Genomic DNA, 6,064 nt, shown 5'->3' with positions numbered 1-6,064 from the left:
GCACCGAGCTTTGCAGTATTCAAGAGAAAAATAAAGACAGCTTTACTTGGTTCTTAGGTAATACTTTAATGACATGTTTTTATATCTTATTTGCATAACTTCTTTGATGTTGATGACCTTGACCATGCCAATGAATAATGTGTGGCAATTGCTCTGCATATGCTGCTGACCCCTGCTTCCTCTCAAATAGTCTCTTCTTTCTTCTTCCTCCTTCCTCCTCCGTTTAACCTGTCCCTTGTTGAAATACATTATTGGTTCTGTTTTCTTTGCATCTTTATCAATAACAAAAATGTGTTATGGGAAATAAAATTTCATTTGAATTAAAGTAAATTGAATCAATAAGCACAGACACCGATCATCCAGTCTAGTGGATTGACGCCTGTCTATAGCAATTTCGTAGTGGGTTCACGTCACCAGACCGACACCCATGAGACATACAGCCCACGAATCATACAGCCCATGAGTTACACAGCTCACGACTCGTGACTCGTGGGTGTGGCGGTCTAGTGGGATGTCCCCTCTCGAAATCATGAGTTAAAATGAATATTATCTACATTCATAACGATGATAATTAATAAGACAGTAAAACTAAAAACTGATACTCATACCACAACAAAATGCTTATATGCTGCTGTATAGCATTATGATCATAAATTCATCACTGCAGCGAGTTTAAGAAGTTGATAATTACATACTCGTAGCATTTACATCCATACTGAATGTATGTCAACTACACTGGAAAATACTATATTCTACCTCGTACCATATCCCATGCTAGTTCTATGCAACATAGAATCGATTATTTGATTGCGGTACGATATTCCGAATGTTCGTTGTATATTCCGATCAAAGGTTTGTCAATCCGAAAATGAAATCAGGTTTGTTTCGTTATTACGAAAGTACGTTAATCCGAACACGAAATAATGTTCACAATGCCGAATGTTCGTTTGTATGGGCATCGTTTTCTGTTTCCATTTTCGAATTAAAGAGCCTTGGGAATAACAAACATCACTCCAACTATTCAATGTAATTTGTTTGTTTGTAAGATATCAATGTTGTTAGTACGTATAATGCAGTACAGTGCACACCCGTTATAACGAACACGGTTATCAATCTTGGTTATAACGAAATTCCGGTTACAGCGAAATAAAATTTCAGGTCGCAACAATATCCTTGATTTGTTTTTTCATTGTTTATTTATTCGGTTATAACGAAAGAAAAATGCCGGTCCCGAGGACTTTGTTATAATGGGAGTCCACAGTATATCTTCTTTTCGTCAGTCATAGGTGTGTGTAAACTGTGGTTCAGATGTTTCAAAGTTAACTTGAAAGGAAAAAAAAAAGAAGAAGAAAGTTTAATCAATAAGCATTTTGTGTGATGTTTTTCAAATGTACGGTTATCGTTCCTGAGAAACTCACTAATGCATCTTTGCCTATTGTTAAATCATAAATATAATCTTAAGCCTGTTGTCATCTTTGACTCTGACTATAGCTGTTTATAAAGGAAAACGAAATATGCCCACGGCCTATTAGAAAATTGCAAATTCGTCATTGAAAGGAAAGATAAAGATATTACAAAATAATGTAATTAGTGTCGTTTACTTTTCCTGTTTTTATAGGGGAATCTTTAAGGTATCTTGTTCTTATAGACGTGTTATGGATATCTCATACCATTCAAAATCATCCACGAATACATTCTTCTTGCAAAAACAAACAAAAATATGTATACATATATATATATATATATATATATATATATATATATATGTATATATATATATATATATGTATATATATATATATATATATATATATATATATATATATATATCATATTGGGTTTCACAAGCATCTCTGTGACTTAGAGCAGTATGTGATGGCCAATTGTGTAAAAGCTTTCAGTCTGAGTATGAATATGGGCTTATCACAAACTCAGTTTTTGCATTTCTCTCATTATGTGAACGGTTAGATGATTTTTTTTTTCAAAATTGCTGATTTTTTTTAATTCATTTAAGAAACAATCGCGTGAACAGTCAAAGACATGTTCCGCATGTTGGGTATGTACATGAATAGTAGATTACCACTGAATTATGTTTAAACTTCAGCTTAACAAAGTACATACAGTCTCATCCAAAATGAAAATAAGTTTGTCTAATGCACGAGATATAAGGATCGAGAACATTACAAACGATAGAGCTGAGTCGATGCATTTTCTAGACCTCCAGTGTTTGAATAGCTTGACTGGGAGTACCGTACATCACGACTCTTTGTTCTACATTTTGTATAAGTAAATGTGTCTTATGTAAATCCAAATGTATTCCGCCTCCCCAGAGTATCGGATATTATTTATAATATTATATCACCTCATAACTGACCATCCGTTTCGCCTCTTAATTTGCTTTGACTAGAATTGTTTCATATTTTGCCAAATTAATAAAGCTCATGAGTGACTGAATGAATTCGTGAATCTGTCTTTCAACGCCTCTCATCTCTATCATCACTACGGACTGTGTCGACAGACAGACTATTATTTTATGTACCAAATTGTCATATCCTTGTTTTCATAACGTCTTTTTATTTTCAGACAAATTGAAAGATTTCCATTAGTTCAAGTGGATGTTTCTCCATTAACCAAGACAGTGCTGGACCCAAGCATAATAAAGAGAGTACATGTAGATCTAGAACAAAACAAAAATCATAAAGTTCTCTGTACTGAAATTGAGGATAATGGGTCTGTAACAGGTAGGCTGGAATGAATATTTTTGATAATATCCTTTATCTTCTCTAGATACTGACATAGAAGCACTTTCCATTTTATACTTTCGGAGATTAAGCCACGTTTTTTAATTCAGCAGGTTTTGAGTATTCCTAGTAAGAATTCAGATATTGATAAAAATTAGATTGAATTATGAAATGTGTTATGAAAAGTGTATCCTATTTGAATTTCATTAGACAGCTAACACTCGTAGAAATTACATATATTCATTTTCAGAGCTATATCGAGCATTGGCGTGGGTCGAGTTGATAAACTATCAAAACTTTCATATCGGTTAAAAAAAAATAATAATTACTTCTGTCATTCTTCTCCTTGATATTGCCTTACCCTAATTATAGAATTGTAGCATGGGGCAATACTCGTCATACTCCACTGGAGATTTGCTGGATAGAGTGTTACTAAATATTATACTTTTGTGTCGTTGGAATTCTCCAGTATAATAAACAAATGCATTCTTTGTTAGCTTCTAATAACCTGCGAGAAATTGAATGCTTTATTTTATCCGATTTGAGACAATATAGATATTGCTCAAAATGTATATTTTTTGATTGAACTTTTGTCAATTTTCACATGACACGAAACGATATGAATTTTTCCACACAAAATGAAACATAATATGCCGAATATACAAAATATCACTGGATACTGAAGACTTCATGAAAGGTAAAGGCTTCATGAAAGGTAAAAGCGATAGCAGACTTATGTACATTGTTTGGTAGGTTAAAGGTATCATGACCTTGTAGAATAGGGCCTATACGGAGGCTGGGCAAACAGACTTGATAATTCAGAAGGAACGAAATCAATCGGTAAGGGAGTATACTGTAGTTCACTTGTCAAAGGTCTTAAATATGGAAAAATCTGAAGAAAGCCCTGGTAGGTAAGTCCCTTAGTAAATTGTCGAATGGAAAGAAAGGACGATAATCATTGATTGAAACAGTTCAAGACAAACAAATGAAGTAGTAACTTCACACCAAATATGCCTGTTAATCCCTTAAAACCGGTCTATCTATTTCGAAATAAAGGAACATTTCTTAAAGCACAACGGTAAACATTAGATAAAAATCGGGTAAATATTAAGGAAGTTTTGAAATTAAAAGTATAAAATTTCACTGATTTTTACCAAACGGATCTTGAACCACGTTAATATGAATATACAAATGGGTGAATTAATGATGTGATCATCTCGTCAGTTTCTGTAAATTGTTAAAAAAAAAACAAAGACTGCTGAAATCAAAGTTTTCGTTTATAAAAGTGTAACATAATGCTATTCCTGGCTGAATATCTTAAAAATAATGGTCTATCGGATATTCTAAGATACCATGTACCGGGCATGAACAAAGAAAAAATAATATAATATCAGGAGTTGAGTACAAACTATGTAGTAAGTTGTGAGGCAATAACACTATTACCTTATTCATTTGTATATCTATATTTATTGCTCAAGAACTGTTGTGCAGATTAGGAAAACTTCATGACTCTCCCTATATCTTTATCTGAATTTGATGAAAGATTAAAAGGTAATGCGCTCGTTGAATTATACTGTTTCTATCAATTATAACGGAAGTGAGACAAGAATAAATTCCGACAGTCTTCAGAACATGAAAAAAAAATCGATCCGCTAATCTAATCTATCTAATTTAATCTAATTCAATCTAGTCTAATCTAATTTATAACTTATACTATTTCTATCAATTACAGCCGAAGTGAGAAAAGAATGAATTCCGGCAGCCTTGAGAATTTGAAAAAAGAAGAAGAATCGATCCGCTTTCCGCAGTTTATTACTTAACAAGCAACAAATAAAGTGTTATTCTGTTAATACCATATTGTAGCAGTAAAACATTCAAATCAATATTTCGTTGCAAATCTAGGCCTACATGGATTTTTTTATTGTTCACCTTTGAGAGTTACAGTTTATGTATTGGTCATAAAAACCAAACCCGTACCTACGGTGTACTTACAGAGCAACTCAATTTCAATTTCAATTTCAATTTTATTTTCGTATTTCTCGATGGAAAATACATGATATATAACAAAATATAGTAATACAGAATGTCCAGCTTGGATATATACATGAAGAAATAGGAATACAAAAATAATACATAACGGTCGATGTGTCATTTACAATCAAAGTAAAGGATGCAAAGAGAAATACGATGGAACCTACTAAAAAGCAAAGCTTGTTGAGTGTAGGTCCCGACAAAAGCCCAGTGTGGGGAATAGGATGAGGAGCACGGGTACAATTAAGACCAAAAGTAAGGATAAACAAAAGAGAATGACTATTAATACTCGGGGAACAGAAGATTCTTCTCACATAATGTATGTGTGTGATAAAATGAGAACAAGTAACCACATGCTGCACACTATAGCAGTTGCTCTAATAGCAATTTTGACATGGGAGTGATAATGACGTGAATACTAAGTACTACATAATTTTAGGGTTTAAACATTCCGGCTTCCATAGACACGGGAAAGATTCGAAAAATGAAAAACATGAATCAATTCGTGTATGTGATATACCAGCCAGCTGCAATGACGCATAAAGAAAGGAAAGGAAGAAAGAAGGGGGAACTATGACGCTATGCGACACGACCAAGGTCTTACTAGAAGTGGAAGGAAAAACACCGATGGGCAGGAATTTGAGAGAGCACGCAACTAAAATGTATATGCATGAGTCTGTTCACATGGCAACAACCGAGTAGTATAACAGAGCAGCCATGAGCATGATAAAAAGGAATGTTAGTGCACTTGTGTGTTGTAGCCATTCAATACATGCTGTCTGAGTTTACGCTTAAAGGATGATAATGACACCACTTTTAACCTCTGCTGGGAGATCATTCCAATATTTAGGACCTGTATACATAATTGTGTTTTTAGCGAAAATTGTTCGAGTGCGTGGAAGGTGATAAGCGTCACTCTGGCAAGTTGGATAGTGGTGGACAGAATTGTTTCTAATGAACATCTGTAAAAAAAAAAATCTTTTGAGGAAAATTTATACATAAAAATACCTAAGTTATAACCAAACAAATCTATCAGTTTTAAAATCTTATTTTTCTAAAATAAGGCGTTTGTGTGAGATAAATACCCAGCATGGTTAATAGTTCTGATCGCTCGCTTTTGAAGGAGAAAAAGTGAATCCAGCAAGTATTTGGATGCGTTACCCCACGCAAGAATTCCATAGTTAAGATATGGGGAGATCATGGTTGAATATACAATCTGCAAAATATGGTTGGGCAAAAAATGTTTCAGTTTGTTTAGGATTCCTGTGTTTCGTGACAAAATTTTGCTTAAA

The sequence above is a fragment of the Diadema antillarum genome, unplaced genomic scaffold (assembly GCF_040938485.1).
Source record: "Diadema antillarum isolate AM-2024a unplaced genomic scaffold, OU_Dant_1.0 scf00000071, whole genome shotgun sequence".
NCBI classification, from domain to species: Eukaryota; Metazoa; Echinodermata; class Echinoidea; order Diadematoida; family Diadematidae; genus Diadema; species Diadema antillarum.
Note: the sequence above shows the minus strand (reverse complement) of the source record.